We start from the raw sequence: 25,488 nt of genomic DNA, 5'->3' as shown, positions 1-25,488 counted from the left end.
ATTTTGGTAATATATTTGTCGTTTGGTTTTGTTGCACAGAAAATGCATGTGATGATGAAGGTGATGGATTGTATTTAGTTTTGTCTTTTTAATGATGTCTCTTCAGAATCTTTTTGGTTCCTTGTACCTGTACTTGTTGCCGGTTTTCTTATCTAAATATCTATCTATGCAAAGCAGTGATCATCTCAAATGATTAATTAACTCCACAAAAAACGAATTGTTCTTAAGTACATTCGATTAATTTTTTTTTTTACTAGACTTAATTTACCTTGTGGCGAAACTCCAAATTATAAATGTCCATTTTCTCTGAAAACACAAAAAATAAATAAATCTATCTATGCATAAAATTCATGTTAACTGTAGTTTTGTTTATTTTTTTAACTGTAGTTTTGTTTTGTCCCTTTGTTTTGGTTCATATCCTATGTTGGTCTTTCTAGTTTTTTTTTAAGGGAAATAGATTCCCCACCACTTTAGATTTGGACCGTTCAATCCAAATAAATTATCAAGATCGGTGACGGATTTTGCCTAAAATATTAGGGGAAGTGACATATATTAATTAATATATTTTGATCGAAATTCATAAAAGTTATACACAATTTCATTCAAAAAAATATCACCGTAACAACTCCAACACAAAACTAAAGCTCCAAATATACTATCTACTAACTAGATAGCCAATCTTAGCTTTAGAGAATTAAAACTAGCCTACTAAAATACTTGCATGTGTGAATGGAGGGGTATCAAAAAGAGACTATGTGTGTAAGTTAAAATTGTATCAAGAGTATTTTAGTAATGTCTATATACAAAAAAAAAAAAAAAAGTTGGGTGGTATTGTGGCACCTATGTGTCTCTAAAGAGATCCGACATTGATCAAGATCATTTAAAATTAATCAATTTATGTAATTTGAATCGTTTAATATCAAATCAAAGTAAATTACATCTCTATGCTCTACGAGAAGTTTGAATTATACTTTTTCTCATCTTATGTTAAAATATATAATCAATTTTCTTTTATTTGAATATATTAAAAAAAACTACCCCACCTCCTACGAAAGAAGTTTGAATTACATTTGCCGCCATCCAATTGGAGGGTAGGAAAAGAATTTCTCAATGAAAATTCTATTTAGCCTATTTGTATTATTTCTTAAAAACAATGACTATTATTTTTCCCATCCTAACCGTTTTTCACGCGCCTTAATTTTTTTTCCTTTCAAAAATACCATTTGTTCAGATTATATAATCCGAATTATGTTTTGCCCAGATTTTTAAAGAAACAGTGGCGTATATTATTTCAATGACATAATTATAAATGACAAAAACATAAAATAAATATAAATATATCAAAATTAGAGGGACAAAGATGATATAAATTCTCATTTTTATTAATATATCAATATATTTACAATGAAGTTGAAGCTCGGGAAGATGGGGTGGGGTGGGGGATGGAGTGATAAGTTCTTAAAAGTAATAGTTTTCATGTATTAAAAGAGGCATATTAGTGACTTGTTATGCAAGTTATCTAAGGAAAAGCTACCAATTGTTGTATTTATACCCTTTATGCTTTAAATGCCTAATTCTACCCAATTTATGCAGGAAATAACAAGCAAGATACAAGAAAGAAGCTTTTGAACCAAAGGTAGGACGCTTTCGCGTCCTCTGGTCGCTTAAGCGACCTCAATGTCGAAAGCAGCTTTCAGCACGCTTTCAAGACGCTTTTGGAATGCTTTTTGGTCATCTGAAGTAGGACTCTTTCGCGTCCTCAGCACGCGAAAGCGTGAGAAATGTCGAATGCAGCTTAGAGCACGCTTTCAGGACGCTGCCAGCATGCTGTTCATGAATCAAGTAGGACGCTTTCGCGTCCTCAGCACGCGAAAGCGTGCAAGCTCCAGAACAAACCGTCGTAGGACGCTTTCTGCACGCCATCAGCACGCGAAAGCGTACTCATCTACTTCTGCCAGAAGATATTTTCATTACTGAGGTGGCAGCTTGCAATTGGTCACTGGGGGATATTTTGTGAAGGACGCTTAAGCGTCCAGAGGACGCGAAAGCGTCCAACACGAGTTCAGCCCCATTTAAATAGATTTTTTACCTCTCTTTTATTCATTCACTGTTTTATTAAGATAATTTTAGACATTTTAAGAGAGAGGTTAGAGCTATTTCAAAGAGAGAAACACAAAGCAAGTGGTTTAGGAGTAGATTCAACTCAAGATCGCTTTGGACACGAAGGATCTTGACATGGAATCTTCATCTTTCCTTCATCCTTTGCATAGTTTACATGTCTATGTGTAGCTATTATCTACTCTTGTAGTATTGAGGTAAACAAACAAGCTATTATGTAATCTTTTGATCTTTTAATGTATAAGGTTATAGCTTAATGATTCAATATTGTTGTTATTCTTGTGTTTAATGCTTTCAAAGAGATTCAAGATGATTTGGACACGAACTCTTAAATCTAGAACTAGAATAACAATCTATCTTAAGTTATATCACTCTTGACAAGTTTGTAAACATTTGATAATTGCTTTTAATCAAGAACTTAATGCTTTCGGATACTTAATCAGGCTGGACACGGTCGATTAAGTTATCCGATCGACTTTGCTATCGTTTAAGGGATTTGGACACGAATGTTTAAACGATAATTTAGAAATAACGATATCGCTTTGGACACGAAGGATGTTGTAGAAATGATTGTGATAATATTGGTTATAAAGCTAGAGTCTGTTAATCGATCGAGAGATTGCTGCTGTTATGCTTGGTTGTTATCTTATACCGCAAGCGAAATAGTTCGATCTTCTCTTGTTTTTACTTTTATGTCGTTTAGGAATTTAGTTTTACAAACAAACAATTTATAAAGGATACCTTAATGTGAACTATTGTGAAAATGCTTATGATTAACGCAACTCCCTGCGGAAAACGATCCTATATATACTCACGTGTACATAGTTATATAACATGTAGAAAAACTACATCATGGAGGCTGTGGTAAGGTTTGTTTCCTATTTAGGGTGAAAGAGACCTTGATGGTCAACCTTACACTCTAGCAGACCAATTCTCACACCCAAACATATGGCACTTCTTTGCAGCATGACACCATTTCCATTGACCGATCATACAATCCCTAAAATTCTAGAGTATCCTTTTTGTATGAAAGACTAACGATGGAAACACATTGTTGTAGAAGAAATGAGGAGGAGAGAGTGCGAGATGATGTGATGGTAAATTGTGAAGGATTAAAGGGTATTTGTAGGGGATATTTGTGAAGAATGAGTTGCGTAAAGTGAAACGATTCATAAACGAGCGTAAAGAAATGTGTTCAAAGAACCTGACCAGCCATTAAAGCTGATAAAAACCTTTTGAAAAACGTGTTCCATGAGTTACTCTTTCTGAGCAAGTAACCGTCCAACACTCTGAGCTGATTCAGATTATACAATCTGAAAATATTCCAGATACTTTCGGATAATACAATCCTAAATGCTTTAATAATGAGTTAAACTTCATACTTTATAGGGTGAGCAATATTTAGAATTATACAATCTGAAACTCTTATGTACATAATTTTTTCTATCTGGTCCACATTACACCGACAGTTTATGTGGTCCACGACGCTCTAAAACTTCTATAAATTAGTGTTCCTGTTTTCATAAGCATTAAACCACACCCAAAAAAATCATAGACATTTTTGCCATTCATCCGAACATCAAACTAGTTGCAGTTTACTACAACAGGGAAAAATCACCCCATCTGTTCATGATTCGCACTGATATAACGTTCTCCGAATTGAAGGATCACCTAGATCAAATCAATAGTCAACTCAACCATAGAGGTACAAAGAGGATGGATGATGTTGAGTATCGACGTTCATCAATTGACTCTGCCGGAGCTGTTCGGTTCAGCCGGATGAAGCTCAAAAACGACAACGACATGAGAACCATATTCTTGATATTTGGCCAGTACAATAGTATAGGATCGATCGAATTTGACGCTTCATTGATTAGATCTGTTGAAAATATTACTTTGACCAATCTTACATGAATGTTTGAATATTAATTTTGTTAGTTATTCAAGAGCTATATAAAAAATTCTCATACCAACATCTAAATGAGTAAGATCTATATCACTATAATCGGAATCACATCTACATAAACAAAATGAGTTTCATTCTTTTTCTCTTTATTTTTGAATGATTATCGATAAAAGTCAACCATATAATTTGGTGTGGGACATGTAGGAGATTAATGACCTTTTCCTCCACAATGATAACATATATTTTGATTAGTTTTGCTACTTTTTTTTTGGGTTACAATTAGTTTTGCTACTTTGTCCAACTTTTCCATTTTTATTCTTTTCGACACTTTTTCACCTCTAGTGAAAAAAAAGAGTTTCTCAAAAATTTCTACCACGACCATCACAACATTTTAAAACAAGAATAAATATGTTTTGGTCCTATAAATATGCAAATTTTTCGTTTCACTCTCCCTAACAAATTTCTTCAACTTTTAGGCCTTAAAATTTTTTTCATTACCACTTTTGGTCCATACTTTTAAAGTATGTAGTCTTCATATTTTTGAATAAAATCTTTCAAGAATGTTTAGAATATAATAAGAATCTCTCTAAAAATAGATTAGGATTTTTAATAAAACATGAATTTAATATGAAATTTTTTATGTTTTAGCGCTTAAAAATTTATATTTAATTCTTTTATTAAAACATTCTAATTGTTTTTAGGAATTATGATAGCATTCTAAACGAAAACACTAAAAAGCACGACGTGGATTTGTCGTGGAAACCACACGACCATGTATTTCACCTGGCCACAATTTCATATTTTTCCATTTATTTTAATTAAAGTTATTTAAACAATGCCACGTATTATGGTGTGTGGTTCATGCGTGCACATTGTCGTGTACTATAACATAGCTCTATTCTAAACATTCATGAATATTTTCATTAAACAATACGAAGGCTATACATGAGTTGTCTTAAAAGTATAGACTAAAAATCTACGAAATTTTCAGACGGACTAAAATGAAATGTTTGTATATTTATTTGGATCATAAAAAAACAAATTGCAAAATAGAGTGGTATTATATCTCAATATTAAATTGTTTTTATGACAAATTCAAAATAATATCTTGCTCTTTGTCTAAAAAATAAATAATATCTTGCTCATTTATTGAATTTAAAACCAAAATAATCATTTTTTTTGAGCAAAAAACCAAAATAATCATGATGTTATTGAATATTATTAAATTTAAAAATATTCCAATCAATTTCATACATTTCTATAACCGTGTTTGGTAAAACTAACTCAAATTAATTGTCTCGAAAGACCCTTTATTGTATTTGTTCAAATTAAATTGTATGATAGACACAAGAATAACTGAATAAATGATCACGTTTCCTAAAAAAAAGAAAAGAATAATCATCACATGGATTGAAATATTAATTCTCGGCAAAACAAAATACTGAAACAACCCCCCTTTGGTCAAATACCGAAACAAAATAAAACAAAATGGTTCCATACCAAATAAAACAATTTTTACCCTAAAAAATTGCGTCTTTTAAGTTTTTATATAATTTTTCATTCGATCAGATTTATAAGAGACAAATCAATACATAAAATTTGATGTATCGAATTTATAGTATGAACTTAATACATAAATTTTTGTTGACTATATGAAGAACTAAAAAGTTGACTATATGAAGAACTAAAAAGTGCAACCCTTTATATTATAGTATAAAAACAAGGGAAAGGTTAACGAGAGCCCTCATGACACTCTTTATGATCATTAAATAGTAACTTTAGGGATAGATATACTTCCTGAAAGAAGGATTGATTCATATCATAGTGCACCATATCCAAAAAATATCTCCTTTTTTTTTGTGAAGTTTTTTTCTTATTTTTTTAATCATATAACAAAAAAAGGTGGATTCAATGTACCGAAAAGAATGCATTTAAATTATAAATGGAAATTAATTTTAAGAGTGAAAAAAAGAAACAAAAAACTAGAAGGCCAAATCAAAGGATTAACAAACTCAACAAGCCCCCCCGATTCCCATGCAAAGAATCACGCCTAAATTGTTCACCAAAAATAGAAACAAAATCAAAAATTAAAAACACACATTACAACAACGCATAAAGCTTTTACATAGTTAATGTTGCCAATAATAAACATCTAATTACTATTGATTCACCCTTAATTATTTTATTGTGTTCCCCAAATTCACAATTCCTTATTATCAACAAGGAGATCAAGGAGTTTCTCTCATTTTCTTTTTGGGATCAATTCAAAAATCATGGGTTTCCGATCCCTCTTCCATCGAAAGAAGAAACTCCAAAACACAACATCGTCTTCTCCAACAACGGATACCACAAACCCAACATTTCTCTCTCGAACCACGTCCCTCCAATCACGTGTCCAATTCACCGAGGATTTGGAGCACGTGTTTCGGAAATTTGATGTTAATGGTGATGGAAAAATCTCTTCTTCCGAATTAGGTTCCATCATGGGAAGCCTAGGGCAACCAGCAACGGAAGAAGAACTTGATAATATGATCCGTGAGGTTGATGCTGATGGTGATGGTCACATCAACCTCGAGGAGTTTATTGAGTTAAACACCAAAGACATTGATCCCAATGAGATTTTGGAGAATCTCAAAGATGCATTTTCCGTTTTTGACATTGACAAAAATGGTTCTATATCGGCCGAGGAGTTGCACAATGTTATGGTGAGTCTTGGAGATCAATGCTCCCTCGCCGAGTGTCAAAAGATGATAGGCGGCGTTGATAGCGACGGTGATGGAATGATTGATTTTGAAGAGTTTAAGAAGATGATGATGGGCTCCAACTTTGGATCGATGGAAAGAACTAATCAAGTTGATAGCGAGACATGAAGATTTGATGTTTGGTTTTAAATTATGGTTGCGGTTTGGTGGTTGTTGCGGTTCGATTTGGTCACACGTTCATTGTGGTTGTAATTTTATCGCAAACATTTTAAGACCTATTTAATTAGGAAAGTGCTTTGCATCGTTGGTTGTGTTTTCTTGTTGTTATATAAGGGTTTTCATCCTTGCATTTACTTTTGAATCGTTTAGTTTCTACTTTTTCTTTCCTTTTGAAGGAATTGTTGGTTGAAAACATCATCATATGTGAGTACATTTTAAGCTTTCTCTGATGAATATCTTAATTTGTGTGATGTGATGGTTTAATGGATCGTTCATTTTATTCACTTGTGATTTGTATTATATGGCGTTTTGATTGAATTTCCTAGACGTGTCTTGAACTCTCATGCTCTTCGTATATAATTTAGTGTTGTAAGAATTGATTTGGAATATATATGCTTGATGATTGATCAACATTCAAAAACTCAATATTACATTTTCTGTAAAAACTAAAATTTCTGTAAAAACTAAAAAAACACTAGTAATCCATCGTATTTTTATTTATTCTATTTTACAAATTAGACATATGATTTGTGTTATGCAATGGAAGAGAAAGTTATTTGAACTTATGATTTTGAGTTCTTTTGGGGATAAGTACTTGAACAAATTAGTGTCTCTATCTATCTATCTCACACACATGCGCGCGCATACCCCGTTTAATCTCCTCCCACCAGCTCGTAGTATCTCCATCTGCGACAATATTGTTGTGCAAGCGTCATGTAAGCACAAAGGCGGATCCACATGCATCTTAGGGTGTGCACTTACGCCCCCTCGAATTTTGAAAATTTTACTCGCCCCTTCACGATTTTTATTTCGACGGTTACATTTGCACCTATTCTCACAATTGCACACCCTCTCAAATCTCAATCGTGAACACTCTACACATATTCATGCCCCAATAGATTGTAAAAGTAGTAATTTATATTTTTCAACACCAACAAACAGATTTATAAAGTAAATTGTCCACACATTATTTTCTTTACTCAAATAGTGAAAGATTTATGTTAAGTGTACTAAAATTTGTTCAAGTTAATTAAATTCGTATTCTTGGGGATTATTGTCAAACTAAAACGCAACAATTACAATGATACTTATGTCATAAATTGTTGGTGGGGGGTTGGTTTTTAAATAAAAGGGAATAGGACTTCAAATCGCATCTTTGCTTGCTACTAGGTAAATTAAGATCCTAGTTACAACAATTGCCTATCCCATGATCACAATAAAATCCTGATTCCTTAGGTCAACTAATATAACAAGAATATATATGTTTTGATATTGATAAGAAAAAACTATTATTATTAAGAGTGAAAAGAATATAGGTGTGTCACCTATATATACAAGTCTCAATGAAAAACAACAATAAGGCATAACTAGAGTAAGGCCCATTGTATCTAAAAGCCTAATAACATAAACAATATACACTAATAACTAATGATATAAAAAATAATTGATTTATTAAGGATAATTTAGGGATATTGAAAATAGGCTTACACCAAAAAATATCTATCCCCTTCACTAGTAACGGTTCGGTTTGGATTGGTTTTCAGTCAAAAAATTGTCCGAACCGATGAAACCTTCATCGGTTCGGTTTGGTTCGGTTTTCACTGTTTTTCAAAAAAGAAACCGAACCAAACTAATCAGTTTGGTTCGGTGTGGATTGGTTCGGTTGATCGGTTTGTTACTATAGGGATACACATTCAATTTCTGTTACTGTTGACAAAATTTTCTAGGCTTTATAGTGTTCTAATCTTTTTGAATGGCTTTTACAGTGTTCTAAATTTACGGTGCGCAAATCGCAATTCTTTTTTTAATGGCCTTTTCTAATCTTCACTAAACAATGACTTATAAGTTAAAACGTGTATAAATAAATCAATGGCGTAGAAAATGAAAATGGAAAACAATGAAATATAATGAGTATAAATCAATGGCATAAACATGATAAAACTAACCAAGAGATGAACGATCTTAGCGGTGACCGGCGGTGGCGACGAACAATGGGTTTGGTGTGGTTAACAGCTAGGGTTTCTTTTTTAGTAGAAATGAAAGAGTCTGACTGATTAGATGAGATGTCAGATAAAAATGAGAGAAAATGAATTGATTAAAAAGTATTTTATGTTGACTTTAATTTTGGGTCTAACCATAAGTTTATGTGAGGTAGGATAATATTAGTAAAATAAGGAGTGTGATTATCATCGGATTGGTTCATTGTTCACGAATCTCAAAATGAAAAACCATGAACCAAACCAAACTAAATCGGTTTCAATTGGTTCGGATCGGTTTCAAACCGAACCAAACAAGGTCGGATATTTTTTCGGTTTGGTCCGGTTTGGACTATCGGTTTCGTTGGTTTAATCCGAACCGCTTACACCCCTAAGTAGTATAGATGATGATTCAATATTCCTAAAGCCAAAATCTAATGAGCAATTGCTCTATGTTCGGTTACAAAACCTATGGTCAATAGTGAATTATTTCCCAAGTTCCATTCCAAATTGATCGGATAAAGAAAAACATTAAGCATAACTTATGCATTCAATTGTGTAAGGACTCATGAATTACATAGTTCAAATAGATTCAAAAAGTTACATCTAGTTTTAATTTAGAGAAATTTAGCTACTCATAGAAGTGATAGACACTACAACAAAGTTTGGGAAAGTATTCATTCAAAGGAAGAATTTGAGCTATTCAATCTTGTCCCCAATAGTTGAAAATTGATCGCCACCTTCAGCCTCCAAAACGCCCTTCGGATGGGATGCATCTCTTAGGCCTATAAGACAGTGTGTTTCAGCAATTCCAACTCATGCAAAATGCCTTGTGAGTTGTGACATGATCTCAGGTGCAAGGCTTGTCAAGAAATGAAGTTCTTCAAATGCAAATCATGTAATTCCGCGAGGCGGAAGAGATGCATCCACTAGGCGGCTAAGGCAAAGACTTTTCGTTTACTTTCTATGCAAAAATTTCCTTGCGCGTCAAGTTCCACGCAAGGTGTTTGAATAAGAGATTGTCATCTTTACTTTCCTACTCTTTCTTCAATTGTGTCATGACATTGTATCTTTGTAACTTTTCACAACAACACTTATCTTGATCGATTAATCTATTCGGCTAATACCAAAAGGTAGAAACACACTATATGGTTCGAAAACAAAATATTTTGCAGGGACCTTTGTAAAAATCAAAATATTTTGCAGGGACTATTTTTCTACGAAATGAGTTCAGTCATCATGTGCTACGTGTGCAAATCATCACAAAAGTGGGTCCAGGGACCAAAATCAAAACGAGGCATATTTGCAGGGATCAAAAACAACAATTTTTTTTACAGGAATTAAAACCAAAACGAGACATATTTGCAGGGACCAAAACCATATTTTAGCCAATGAATAATTATGCATAATGGCAGGGTGTATTGTGAAAGATATGAAGAACACATCAACAATACTTTTGATATAAAGGTTTTGTGAAGTTGTTAAACATAGTATAAATAAGATGGAAGACGAGTTTAGAAGAAGGGGACAACCTGTTATCAAGAAATACGATGAAATTGTGTGAAGAGCCGACGCACCAAACATTGATATGTTGTTCCATTCATAGTGTTTGGTGCTTGTCATTTCTATCATACCTCCAAGCCAGTAGTAATTTATTTTCCTATGTCAAAAGCAACATATCAAAGGGGGAACCACATTAACTTGTGGTAAATTGCCATGATAAAAAGCAAATATTGGTTATGTCATACAACTTTAATAATCAATTCCCTTATTACTACAAAACAACAATAATCCTATTGTTACATCCTTCAAAATATAATCCTATTGTTACAATTACTACAATAGTTAATTTAGTTTCTTTTTTTTTTCTTTGTTATTTGAGATTTTTTAAACAAGCACCATTCTTCTTAGATCTATGAATAAATTTCTTATTATTCTGAATAACCCTAGGCAACGATGTCAATGTCTTATGCGAAATTGTAACATCCAAAGCACAAATAATTTCCAACAACTCCTTCCAATAAAGTTCTTCTGTCTCATCATCTTCATATCGAACTATGTACCACCCAAAATCTTTGGCATAGTTAATTACCTTACCCGTGAAATAACTTCCCATATACTCCCTCCGTTTCAAAATGAGTTCAGATCCTCTCCATTTGGAGAGTAAATGGCCATCTCCCTTTACTTTCATATCCAAGTGACATGTGGTTTAAATGAAAATCAATGGCTCAGATTTAAATTTATTTTTTTCATATTAATTAATAATTAAAAAAGGAAATGAAGAGACGCGCGCGGGAAAGGAGTTAGAGTTTCCAGAAATCACTCTTCTTCATCAGTGCAGGGTTCCCAGAAAATCACTCTCCTTCAATTTGCAGAGCTTCCAAAAATCACTCTTCTTCATCAGTGCAGAGTTGCTAACCTGGAGCACCATCTTTCTCTACAATTTGTCATTCTATCTCACTCCGGCGCTTTCCGCATCGTCGCTTTGGCTCATGTATGCGTCACTTTCCGCATTGTTATTTTGTTATCAATTTGTCCCTCTTTTGATCTTATTATTCATGTTACTATGTTATTTAACATCTCATGTCTTTCATTTTATACATGTCCCTGTTATATACTGGTTTCATGTCCCTGTTATATACTGGTTTTTATTGTTAGTTTGCTGTCAATTTGGCCCTCTTTTGATCTTATTATTCATGTTACTATGTTATGTAACATCTAATGTCTTTCATTTTTTACATGTCTCTGTTACTATTGTTGTATGTCCCTGTTATATACTGATTTTTATTGTTACTATTGTTGTATGTCCCTGTTATATACTGATTCGCTCTCATCGACGCATATACGAGTCTCAAGCTATTCAAATTGTGTTAGCTGATGAATCTGGACTGAAACCAAAAGATTTCCATGAATATGTGTCAAGGCAAGTTGGTGGAAAAGAAATGATTGGATATACAAGTCAACATGGAACTGCAAATCATTTTGGCACTGCAAGTTTACAAGGAATTGGGAGTACAAGTCAACATGGAACTACAAATCATTTTGGCACTGCAAGTCTACATGGGACTGCAAATCAACATGGCATTGCAAGTCTGCATCTGAATTTAAATGAATATGAAGGTGGAAGTCAACATGGAAATGCAAATCAACATGTCAATGCAAACCAAGTTAACACTTTAGGGATGTTCAACTTCTTTTGATTATTTCTGCAAGATATGAAGATGAAGATCTTAAGACACTTATAATATTTGCTTTGAATTTCAATTTTTGTGAGACTTTTGTCAGTCATTTTTTGGGGGACATGTATTGCATTTCTAGCACAAGCTTTAGACAAAATTTACTAGATTTAATGATGTACTGGTTTGAACCATTTGCTGATGTGAAACATCTGTTATTTTAAAGCATTTCAGAGGTGTTATTTTAGTTTTATGTTATTTCTGCTGTCAAATTTTTGTTGTGTATGTATGTTATATAATTGCATTTTCTGCTGTGTATTATGTTTGTCATATAATTTTTTCCGCAGCTGGTCTGTCAATTTTTGGGACTGTTTTGGCGTCAGTTTTGGTGTTGGTGGCTGCTAGTACAGCAGCTGGGATATGTCCCTGTAGGCTGCTCCCTCCTTGGTTTGTTAGTGCCTCGCTGGGTTTGGTTTTACGGGCTTGTTCGGCTTTGTTTTTGGCTGTTCGGGCGTGACAGATGGCTGCATGACAGCAGCTGTAAGCTATTGTTGCAGCTTCTGTTTCGGCCTGTTTGTTGAATCTTTACCTTCCCGTTTAACATGCCTTGTGCCGGGGGTGACAAACATATACAATGAGTTTAGCCTGATACTCAATTGCAAAATTCCTCAACAATTATATTTGCTACAACACAATTCAAGACATTGATTTTCCATTATGCTTGGTTTGTTCATCCGGTTTTCAATTTTCTGCTTTTCTGCTGTGTATGTATGTCATATAAAACCAACAGCTACAACAGTCTTTTTTGCTTCATGTGGCTGTTTTTTGGTTTGTTCACAAGTTAGTTTAGCCATATGCTTAACAAATATATTTGAATTCACACAACATCAACAGATACAACGAGTTTAGCTTTATGTTCAATTGCAAAATTGCTTAACAAATATATTCACCACAACACAGCAACACAATTCAGGACATTGAATTCGGAAAAATTTATTAATAATAGGTGCCGCATATAGACGGAACACCGCAACCAAATACAACATTACAAACAAACACCTCCACAAGGACTCCAAACAAAGAATCCAAAAGACTCTCTAAGGTACCCTAAAACAAAGGACTTGCTGTTTCATCTCAGCAGCTGCTCGGCTACATCAGCACAAAAAAAACAGCAGGTGCTGTTTGAAAACCAAATAGCAGCCCCCAAAAGCTCAACAAGATTAAAATACAAAATACATTCACTACATGTTTGAACAACACAAATCAATAGTCCTATGTTTGATTACAATTCACTACATCTATAACTCCAATTCTTCTATAGTATATAGTAGTCTTCTCCTTTCTAGTCTTCTTCCAAATTATGTTGGAATCAGTCTTCTAATCCCTTAATCCGTCTTCTTACATCAAGTTAACTAAAAGGTGTGCTTCATAATCAGCTACCTTGTTAAACACCTGTTACATCAATACATTAGGCAAAATAGAGAAAAATTTATCCAAATTGAATTCACTCAAATTTATCTCAGTCCCCTTTTATATGACAACAATAACCCACACAGGTAAAATAGAGAGAGGGAATGAACGAGAGAGGCAATAACAATGGAAAAATGAGACCCACACTAGTTGTAAACCGAAATCGAAGTTTTACGCTTACCACCGACCTGTTCTTCTGCCGTCGCAATTAACAATCACTACACCATCAAGAACCCCGTGGTGGAATTTTACGACAACGACAAAGAATTGACAAGACACTTGAGCGACCTCCGTCGTCCGGTGAGTCTCGTGCAGACGAAAGGAACCATGTTTTATGGCCGATATCATGAAGAATAAGAAGAAGAAGAAGAAGAAGAGAAATGGGTTTTCCAGAGAAGAAGGGAAAAGCGTTTTACGAAGATGATGAGAGAGGATAGGATCTGACAAAATTCGATTTTTAATTTTTAAAATAAATGATTTAAGTTGATTATTAAATCTGAGCCATTGATTTTCATTTAAACCACATGTCACTTGGATATGAAAGTAAAGGGAGATGGCCATTTACTCTCCAAATGGAGAGGATCTGAACTCTTTCAAAATGAGTGTCGCTTTAGGCTTTGACACACATATTAAGAAATGGAATGAAATAATCATTGGATATAATGCTTTTACTAAACTGTCCTTACTTTATTAGAAAAAGACAAACTTAAAGTTGCATTGAAAATTGTGTGAGAGAAAAGTTTGAGAGGGTAAAGTTGGAAGAAAAAAATTAAAGTTGCATTGGAAATGTAAAGCGACATTCATTTTGAAACAAATTTTTTTAGCTAAAGCGACACTCATTTTGAAACGGAGGGAGTACAATATTTTGATATCCCTCCCCAAGAACCATTTGCCAAAATCGAAATCTAAATTCCCATCTGTTTCGACCATGCTCGGGTTATCGGAAGGGACAACACTGCTACCACCAGGGATTATTTCAGGTGCCTCATTAATTGAAGCAGGAGATGTTACCAGGCAACAGACAAACCCCTGCTGCAGAAGCATTCAGTCCTTTGCCTTCTTCCATTTGGAACATAAACTGAAATACGAGGATGCATCAAAAACATAAACTCAAAAATTACATTGATAAAAAAAAATTCCCTCATGTTATTTTCAAAGACTTCAAATGCTAATTTGCTTCAACCTATAAATGTTTATAATAATCCCTTAAAAAAAATGTTTATAATAATAAATAATTTATCTTCGTAATTCATATAAAATAAATTTTTTATTTTAATAATTGTGCCTCTTTTTTTTTTTTTTTTTGGTGGAAATAATTGTGCCTCTTTAGTATACTTATAACAACACATCATATACCACGCATGAATTCAACAAAAATATAGGAAGAGCGCGCGCACACACACACTATGTAATATCCCGCCTGTTAGTAACGGAATATTACTAGTCGATTGTGCCAGAGAAGTAAGTTCATGGAAAATAAGTATGATGGAAATATTTATTATGTGATGTCAGCTCATTACGTAATAAATATCAGAGTCGGATATCGCACGCCTGAGGCAGGGGCATTATGGTAATTGTGCGTTAAAGGATATTTATTTGGGAAAAGGCCCAAAATATCTCATTCTTCAACTTCTTTCTCTCTCTAGGTTAGAGAAAAGAGTTTTGCTCTCTCTTCTCTCTAACCATCGGCCTCCCTCTTCTCTCCCTACCTCACCAAATCATCAAATCTTCTCCCCCATGGATTCTTAAGTTGGTGATGGATCATACATCAAGGTTTCCTTCTCATCCTCTTTCATGAACAACTAGAAACCTTGGGAGATTTCACTATTTCTTCTCCTCTTCAACAACCTTTCATGAAACTTCATCTTCTCATGGGTTTTGGTTTGGCAAAGTTGGAACTTGAAACATGAGTTGTTTTAGTCTTCATAAGTTCATGGAACAAGAAGCTAGGGCCTTGAGTTTGTTTTGAAGTTTGATGTCAACTTGGGGTCAAGATCAAGAGTTAGGGTTCCAAGAGAATCAAGGAGTGGGTTGATGATGTTTATGGTATGTATGGCAATTTGGAAGCAACTAGTGGGAGTTGGAGCATGGGCTAGAGTATGGGTTGTGATTCTTGGTTAGCTTGAAGCTTTGGAAACAAAGAAGTAAACTAGGGTTTGTTGTGAAGGGAAGATGATGCTAGCTTGAGCTTGAGGCTTGGAATTGCTTTAAGAACTTGCAAGGTGAGTTCCTTAGATAGCTTACCACCCTTGGTTTATGTGTTTTATTCATGTAAGGAAACTATATGAATTCTAGGGTTTAAAGTGTAAGTTAGTTGCCCCTTTTCTTGCCATGCTTGCTATACTTGTATGTACTTGTTCCATGATTGTTTTATAGGTTTCTAATGATCCTAAGGGTCATATAGCATTTGGAGATGCTTGGTTTGAGGTTTTTAAGTCAAAAATATCAATTTTAAGGTTGCTGGACTGTCACAGCTCGCCACTGCGAGCAAATAGCTCGCTAGGCGAGCTAGAGGGCCGAACTGGGGGTCCTGCTCGCCCCCAACTCGCAGCTGCGAGCTGCTGCTCGCCTCCCCAGCAAATCTACTCGCCATGGCGAGTAAGGCAGTGAGAAACCTCACTGTTTTGCTTGCTTTTGGCAGGTGTGGGGGTTCACGAGGCGGTTTTCTTCAAGGTGTCTTTTTACAAATGCAAACCCCTCCAACCAAGATCCTAATTGCTAAGTTGAAAAGAAGATTTTCTTATAAGAGAAACAAGTATTTGGCAAGTATAGAAAAGCAAGGTAAATGAGAGTTAATACGATAAGTATCGGGTAGCAAGATATTTCTTAAGTAAGGGAATGAACTAGAGCCTCGACATAGTAGTCGAGAACTAGAATGATAGCAAGGATCACTATAGTGATTAGGGGCGAAGTATGTTATCTTCGCACATGATTAAGATAGATATAGCAAGCATAAAGTCGTGGACAAGATGGTTATCTCTCCACCATGTTATGAATGAACAAGTATGAACACTTACCGCTAATCGGATCGATCAAGGTTCCGAGGTAAGCTTTAAGCATGATTAGGTTTAATTTTCATGACGTTAAGACTAAGATTATAACCGCATGGCGGTGTTCGTGTCTCTTGTTATCCACGCCAGGGGGATACGGGAGGTTCTCGACCTAAGGGGAACGGTTCAAGCCGCAAGGGACCCGCACGACACCGAGGGAGTCCGATGTACGTACATCGGTCATGTATGGGATTGTTCTCGGGGTTACTCCACCCGGGGCTCTCCGTAAAATGAACCAAGATAAGAATGTTTGTTCAACGCTAACATAATGAATAATGAACTTAGACGCGATTATGTATGATATGATTATGTTAAGTACAAGTACAAGCTAAGTAAAGAATGTGATGCCGATGACGTTCTTAGGTTTCCCTAATCGTCCGGCTTAGGATTGTGTCATGAACATGTTACATGAAGACCTCGATGCGTTACCGTATCTTGGCATAGTGGTCTTAGGTTCCCTTGACCGCCATGACACACACGAATATAATAAGCCTATAACAAGCAAGATGAATTATGACGGTTCTAGTATGCACAACCGTCTAAGCATGCAAGTCCCCACACACGTATAATCAACCGTCAGGTTGTAAAGTAGACACGTGGTAACCGTAGGTTTCCCTTGAGGTTGCCTATAGCCTAGGATTAGGTGGAACTCACTGAGACATTATGTCTCATCCCAATCCTCTTTTTGTTTCAGATAAACAGGATATTAAGCAAGCTTGGAGCCGGATGGATGATTTAGCAAGATTACGTTCGTACCTCCGCATGGTGATATAGCTATCAAGGATGCACTTTTTATGTTTGGACGGGAAGTTATGTATTTTCAATGTACGAGCACAAATCATTAAGTAATTATCCATTCGTATGTAATTTAATGTTGTAAATATTTAATGTATCCAATACTAAACTAACGCACATGCTAGACTTTCTAGATACGTCTAGTATGGGTGTTACATTTGGTATCAGAGCAGGTCGATTCAGACCGTGCCTTGGGTCATTAAGTTGCAACTAAGGTAGTGGGACCATTGGATTCCGGGTAAATGTTTTAATTGTCGTTGTTAGTTGAGCCTGATCAACTCAATTTAGCATTCGACGATTAGGATGGATGCCTGAGAGCTGAATAGGACCCAGGAAGGACGAAGTATGTGATGAGGATGACTTGAGAAGGTAGAACTCGAAGTAAGAATGGTAAGAGTCTAACCGCGCCAGATGGTGGCCGGTGAACTAATCCGGTTAAGTTTGATTTCTCTGGGAATGCAAGGTCATGTTAAGATGGATTAATCCGATAACGCTTGGGAAGTTGTTAAATATATTTTGTATACTCAGAAACGGAGATTTTGGAAATGTCTAAAAGTGACCGAGAGATTCGGTAAGAGTCGTTGTTGGAGCAAGACTGTGTTATGGAAAGGAAATATATATTTATGGAATATAAGTACAAGGCTACAAGATAAGGAGAAGTCGACATATGTGAACGGAGTTAGTAGACTCTCAGAAGTAGAGTTATGTGAATGAGGTTATGGATTTGTAAGCTCAGAGTGGACAAGGTTCTGGTGTTATGAAAGTGCGATAAGTTGCAATGTAGCGAGGCAAGTTACTCGTAGTAGAAGAAGTTAAGGGTTTAAGCGAAAGTTTATGTCGTCAGGATGAAGGCGTTGATTTTCGACGAGTCGAGAATTGTATTGAAATAGGTTAATGGTTGCCGTGCATGTATTGTAGAATATTTTACGATGATAGGAATGAATGATATGCATTGGATTACTGGAGGAATAAGAATTTTTATGTGAAGAATGTTTTAGGAAAATTGAGCTGAAGGAACTCGCCAATAGTGAACCTGGAGCGAAATTTGAGTTTTTCAAAAATTGTCAATTCGTTCCTAGGATCTATAGTGGCTAATGGGGAGTTGTCTTCACAATCTTATTATGCAACAAAAACCTTTTTATGACATCAAGTAATGAATGCATATCACATTCTAAGATTTTCAAAGGAAAAGGCATGAGCAACTATTAACGAAAATCAATACGGTTAAGAGTTATGTTTGATCACAAGATTCTCAGGTTTTGTGGAGTATTAATTACCCCTCGAATCTATGATTTGCTTAATTAATTTACTAAGGCTCGTTATCATGACAAATTTCAATATTTGTGAAATTTATAAGATTTTAGAAAAGATATATGCATATGGATGATTGGAATCGGTGTTCATAAATTTTAAAATGGAATTATGTAGGTACCGGTCGATTACCACACATGTAAAATAATTTGAACAGTTGGAGCACGACTCGATGACACTGTTGTGTTATCAACTCGTTCCATGAATTTTATGGTAACGACTAAGACCCAAAATTCAATATTTTAAATATAATAAAGAAGCATCAATACCAATGACCCGTGTGCAAATTAAAGAAGCTTTCTTCAAGAAGAAAATTTAACGAGCTAGCATTGGTAAGATTAAGCAAAGCATAGTATGCGAGAAACGAAGATGCAAAGTAGGATGTTCAAGAAAAGTATGCACGATGTGCAATATGAGCATGCTATGGGAGTTCAAGATTTGCTCAGGGATTAATTTAAGAATGGTAATGGTACGACGGAAGGTAAGTCTACTAGTAAGTATGTAAAGTTCAACTACAAGAAGGTAAGATGAGAATACGGTAAGTCTGTCATGAGATTCTGTCAAACGAGGCCTTATGAAGAGCAAGTTGCGGCATGGGATGCCCCATGAATGGTTTTGAAAACTCAAGTTGCGGCATTGGTTTCCTTAGTTTGAAAAAAACATTCACCTCCCCTCCTGCTTTACTCTGTTAATTGCCGTTTACAAATTTTCCATCTTCAATACCTCTAAAATTCAAACCTATTTTCTATGTTTCAATTGCTTCTTCATCTCTCTCTACACTTGAACTTGATCCATTACATTTCTTCATCTCATAGAATCGTTGTTGGAACAAAATGTGTTTAACAATGAACCTTAAAGAGTTTTGATGATAACAAGGTATTAAAAATTGTAAATTGGACTAGCTAATATTTGTTCAAGTGTACAGGACCATAATTAAAAAGTTACATCATTGGTTGGTTCTGAATGAGCAAATAAAGAGCAAAAGAAAATGAAGCTTAGATGATTCTGAAGGCAAAACGCTCCTGAAGTCAAGCTGCTCCTGAAGAAATACCGCTCCTGAAGTAAAGCTGCTCCTGAAGAAGAATGCTTCTGAAGACAAGAGGTCCATAAGCCACATCATCAGAAGCTGCACCATCAGAAGCTGCAGAAGTCACTTCATCAGAAGCTGCATCATCAGAAGCTGCCTCATCAGAAGCTATTTCACCAGAAGCTGAATCTCAACTGGATTTGCAAAAGATTCTAGAATTGAAGAATTATCAATACAAAAGCTGTCCATTGGATTCGAAAACACAAACAAAGGATTAGTGGAATTTTGCAACGGTCATTTCAAAGGTGTTTGAAGGCTTGTGCTTGCATTTTGGACGAAAGCGTTGACATTGTACTTTGTACGAATTGTACAACCACGTTCTCCACTACTCTGTTTTGTGTCCACGCTTCAAGACAAGAAAACAGCTCCAGAATACGGTCTCGCCTGCATATATGTTCCTTTGGATAAGGAATGGATTTCAAATTGGTTCTTCATAGGACAACAACCAAATCAGGCAAAAGATCATTGGTGAAAGATCAAGCTTCAACTAACGACTCTTTGGTGTGCTGGCAATTTCACAACGTCTCTTTCACACCTCTATATAAAGGAGTGAAGACCTAGAGTTTTGGTAATGCAAGAACGCTGAACGAAAGACTCACAAGATTTTCACAAGTACCAAACCTCTGCTGAAATTGTTCTGCATTCACTTAGAATTTCCGTGTCTCAAAGTCATATCTTAGAAATTCTGAAGTCCATTGAGTCTGTATCTGATTTGTATTGTGAGCACCTCTGATTGTATATCAAGTGTTCAACCTTAAACAATTTTCTGTGTAATTTTGTTTAGTTAGGAAGTCTCTTGCAGTTGTGCTTGAGCAGGAAGTCTCTTGATTGTGTTCTTGAGCAAAGGAAGTCTCTTGCTTGTGTGCTTGAGCATTGGAAGTCTCTTGCTTGTGTGCTTGAGCATTTGTAATCAGATATTACTCATAGTGAAATCTCCTTGGAAGTGCAAGGGGGACTGGACTACTTCCGGATTGTGGAAGGAACCAGTATAATTGCTTTGTGTCGTTCTTCTTCTCTCTCTCTGTTTTATTCCGCTGCATTTAGACTCTGATTATCACTTCAGAAGCTGTCTCACCTAGCTTCTGATCAGTGTGTTCAGTTTTTAGGAGAAACGAAGAATTTTTCAAAACACAATTCAACCCCCCTTCTTGTGTTTTTCTCACCTTCAATTGGTATCTAGAGCCTTGGTCTGTTGTGTATCACTTAACCGTGCAACAGTCAAAGATCTGAGAAAAACATGTCTACTCCTCCTCCTACTGGTCCTAGTGATACTAGCTATAAACATGTCTCACATGATTATAGTGATAGTAAGAAAACCAGTGTTGGAAAAGTTCCAAAGTTCAATGGAGATGCTGAAGAGTTCTCTTGGTGGAAGACCAACTTTTACAGTTACATCATGAGCCTGGATGAAGAATTATGGGATATTCTGGAAGATGGTGTTGGTGATTTAGTCCTTGATGAAGAAGGAGCTGCTGTGGATAGAAAGAAACATACTCCAGAACTGAGGAAACTTTACAAGAAGCATCATATTATCAGAGGGGCCCTTGTCACTGCTATACCCAAAGCAGAGTATATGAAGATGAGTGACAAATCCACTGCTAAAGCTATGTTTGCCTCTCTCTGTTCAAATTATGAAGGGAGCAAGAAGGTCAAAGAAGCAAAGGCTCTCCTGCTTGTACATCAGTATGAGTTATTCAAGATGAAGGATGATGAAACTATTGAGGAGATGTACTCAAGGTTTCAAACCTTAGTTTCTGGGCTACAGATTCTAAAGAAGAGCTATGTTGCTTCTGATCATGTAAGCAAGATACTCAGAAGCTTACCTGCCAGATGGAGACCAAAAGTGACTGCCATTGAGGAAGCTAAAGATTTAAACACTTTAAGTGTCGAAGATCTTGTTAGTTCTCTCAAAGTTCATGAGTTAAGTCTTAATGAACATGAGTCTACTAAGAAGAGTAAATCAATAGCTCTTCCATCCAAAGGCAAGTCATCAAAAGCTCTCAAAGTGATTGAATCTGAAGAGGAAGAACAGTCAAGTTCAGATTCTGAACCAGATGCTGCTGAAATGGCCATGCTCTCAAACAGACTTCAATATCTGGCCAAGAAGAACAGAAAGTTTCTCTCCAGAAGGGGTAACTCCAGAAGCTCAAAGAAAGAAGATCAGAAGGGATGCTTCAATTGTAAGAAGCCTGGACACTTCATTGCTGAATGCCCTGATCTTCAAAGAGAAAAGTCAAAGGACAAGTCAAAGAGGTCTACATTCAAACCAAGCAAACTCAAGAAGCAGATTAAGCAGAGTTTAATGGGAACCTGGGATGATTTGGGTAGTGAATCTGGATCTGATAAAGAGGAAGCTGATGAAGATGCAAAGGTAGCTGTTGGGTTGGTAGCAACAGCAACTTCAGAAGCTGGATCAGATTCAGACTCAGAAGATGAAAACGAGGTATATTCCAAAATTCCCAGAGATGAACTTGTTGAGTCACTTAAAGAACTTCTTACACATTTTGAAGTAAGAACCAATGAGTTGAAGGATTTAAAAGAAAAATATGCTGATTTGGTACAACAGCAAAAATCAACTCTATTGGATCTGAAAGCTTCTGAACAAGGACTGAGGGGCTTTGACTTCATGTGTAAAACATATGAAGATCAGGTCAGGTTCTTATGTCAGAAGCTACAAGAAAAGTGTAATGAAAAACCTTTAAGTAACCATGAAATTGCTCTTGAAGATTTTATTATATCTGGCATTGACAGAAGCAGAGTGGCTTCTATGATTTATAGCATTTACAAGAACAACGGCAGAGGAATTGGTTTTCCAGAAGTGAAACTTGAGAAAACCAATCTAAAATCTTGTTGTGAATGCATCAAGGAAGGTCTGAAAACATTCTTTGTACCAGAAGGGGCTGAGTTGGAAACTGTTGTTCAATCAGAACCTGAAGCTTCTAGTCCTAAGGCTAAGATTACTTCAACGCCAAAGAACTCTAAGTCAAAGGCTATGATCAAATCTGATTCCAAGACTTCAAAGGTCAGGATCCTGAAAAGATCAGAACCTATTCCTCAGAGTCTGGTGAAACCAAAATCTGGGGTTCTGAAGTCTAAGTTTCAGAAGAAGATAGTTACTGCTTCTGAAGTACCAAAACCTAAGGTGATGGTTAATCAGAAGCAACCCAACTCACAGCACAAGGTACAAGAAGTGAAGAGTAAAGCCTTAAGTACTAACCTTCCAGGACCCATAGAACAATGGGTACCTAAATCTAAAAATGTCAATGATGCAGGTATGTCTAAGAGCAGTGCCAAAGCAAAGATCATGGTACCTAGACAGCGGTTGCTCAAGACACATGACAGGAGACAAGTCCATGTTCCTCAGCCTAACAATGAAAGAGGGAGGAAATGTGAAATTTGGAGGCAACCAGTCAGGCAAGATCATAGGTACAGGAACTATTGGTAATTCCTCTACCTCAATTAATAATGTATGGTTGGTAGATGGTCTTGAACATAACCTTTTGAGCAATAGTCAATTTTGTGATAATGGTTATGATGTGCTTTTTGAAAAACCCAACTGTACAGTAATCAACAAGGAAGACAAATCCATTGTGTTCAAGGGAAAGAGAGTTGACAATGTCTATAAAATCAATTTTTCTGAACTGGCTGATCAGAAGGTGATTTGCCTACTATTAGTGAATGATAAGAAATGGATGTGGCACAGAAGGTTGGGACATGCTAACTGGAGGTTAATCTCTAAGCTTAGTAAGTTACAACTTGTGAAAGGGCTACCAGACATTGACTATCATTCAGATGCACTCTGTGGTGCATGTCAGAGAGGGAAAATTGTGAAATCATCTTTTAAAACCAAAGACATTGTTTCAACCTCAAGACCTTTAGAATTACTCCATATTGATTTATTTGGACCAGTGAGTACTGCATCCTTATATGGAAGTAGATATGGATTAGTCATTGTTGATGATTACAGCAGATGGACTTGGGTGAAATTCATAAAGAGTAAAGATGTTGCGTGTGATGTATTCAGTAGCTTCTGCACTCAAATTCAATCTGAAAAAGAATCAAAAATTTTGAAAGTCAGAAGTGATCATGGTGGAGAATTTGAAAATGAGCCATTTGAAGCTTTTTGTGAAAAACATGGAATTTTCCATGAGTTCTCTTCTCCTAGAACACCACAACAAAATGGGGTTGTAGAGAGAAAGAATAGAACTTTACAAGAAATGGCCAGAACCATGATTCATGAAAACAATTTACCAAAACATTTTTGGGCAGAAGCAGTGAATACAGCATGCTATGTTCAAAACAGGATCTATATTAGACCTATTTTGGAGAAAACAGCATATGAACTCTTTAAAGGAAGAAAACCCAATATCTCTTACTTTCATCAATTTGGATGTACATGTTACATTCTGAACAACAAGCTCTACCTAAAGAAATTTGATGCCAAGGCCCAAAGAGGAATCTTTTTAGGTTACTCTGAAAGGTCAAAGGCATACAGAGTGTATAATTCAGAAACACTTTGTGTTGAAGAATCTATGCACGTTAAATTTGATGACAAGGAGCTTGAAGATAAAACTTCAAAGCAAGGTGAAAGTTCTGCAGAGATACAGGTTCCTGAAGCTACTCCAGAACCTGATCAGATAGCTGAATCTGAAGATAGTCCAGAAGCTGAACCCACATCAGAAGCACAAGATGAAGCTGCTTCTGATAAAGCACAAGATGGCTCACATCAAGCAGATCCTCCCAGAAACACATTCAAACACAAGTCTTCACATCCTGAGGAGCTAATCATTGGAAACAAAGATAGTCCAAGAAGAACAAGATCACATTTCAGACAAGAGGAGTCAATGATTGGACTAATCTCAATGATTGAACCTACAACAGTTGATGAAGCACTTTCAGATGATGGATGGATCCTAGCTATGCAAGAAGAGTTGAATCAATTTCAAAGAAATGATGTGTGGGATCTGGTACCCAAACCTCAGCACAAGAACATTATTGGAACAAAATGGGTATTCAGAAACAAGCTGAATGAGCAAGGTGAAGTAACAAGAAACAAAGCCAGGCTTGTTGCACAAGGGTATAGTCAACAAGAAGGCATTGATTACACTGAAACGTTTGCTCCAGTTGCAAGATTGGAAGCAATCAGGTTACTTCTTTCCTATGCAGTTAATCATGGCATAATATTATATCAAATGGATGTCAAGAGTGCATTTCTAAATGGTGTCATAGAAGAAGAAGTGTATGTCAAGCAACCTCCTGGATTTGAGGATATTAAATATCCTGACCATGTTTTTAAACTGAAGAAATCACTATATGGCTTGAAACAAGCTCCCAGAGCTTGGTATGATAGACTAAGTAATTTCTTAATCAAAAATGATTTTAAAAGAGGACAGGTTGATACTACACTCTTCAGAAGGACCCTTGAGAAAGATATTCTTGTTGTGCAAATATATGTTGATGATATAATATTTGGTTCTACTAATGCATCTCTTTGCAAGGAATTTTCTGAGTTAATGCAGGATGAATTTGAAATGAGCATGATGGGAGAGCTGAAGTTCTTCCTGGGCATTCAAATCAATCAATGCAAAGATGGAGTCTATGTTCATCAATCAAAGTACACAAAGGAGCTTCTGAAGAAGTTCAAACTTGAAGATTGTAAAGTGATGAACACTCCAATG

The 25,488-nt window shown here is 35.7% G+C and overlaps 2 long non-coding RNA genes and 1 pseudogene across 4 annotated transcripts; 2 read left to right on the top strand and 1 right to left on the bottom strand.

Moving 5' to 3' along the window:
* The first annotated feature begins 6,137 nt into the window (after positions 1–6,137).
* LOC146953310 (putative calcium-binding protein CML25 pseudogene) lies at positions 6,138–7,179 on the top strand (annotated as a pseudogene). Its single transcript, XR_015009736.1, has one exon. The product of XR_015009736.1 is annotated as a putative calcium-binding protein CML25 pseudogene (transcript).
* Positions 7,180–11,061: 3,882 nt separating this feature from the next.
* Positions 11,062–12,325, top strand: LOC146953309 (uncharacterized). The gene is made up of 2 exons (XR_015009735.1): positions 11,062–11,415; positions 11,778–12,325. It is a non-coding gene; the product is annotated as an uncharacterized LOC146953309 (long non-coding RNA).
* A 740-nt stretch (positions 12,326–13,065) lies between these two features.
* On the bottom strand, positions 13,066–14,002 carry LOC146953308 (uncharacterized). 2 transcript variants are annotated; one of them, XR_015009732.1, is made up of 2 exons: positions 13,756–14,002; positions 13,066–13,549 (listed from the first exon to the last, which is right to left on the bottom strand). It is a non-coding gene; the product is annotated as an uncharacterized LOC146953308 (long non-coding RNA). The 2 variants fall into 2 exon arrangements; XR_015009734.1 differs by having other exon boundaries at positions 13,749–13,877.
* Positions 14,003–25,488: the final 11,486 nt, after the last annotated feature.

The sequence above is a fragment of the Medicago sativa genome, chromosome 1 (genome assembly GCF_051527215.1).
Source record: "Medicago sativa cultivar Bolivia chromosome 1, Bolivia_mono, whole genome shotgun sequence".
Lineage (NCBI taxonomy): Eukaryota > Viridiplantae > Streptophyta > Magnoliopsida > Fabales > Fabaceae > Medicago > Medicago sativa.
The sequence above is the reverse complement of the archived record's forward strand: the minus strand, read 5'-3'. Positions and strand labels throughout refer to the sequence as shown.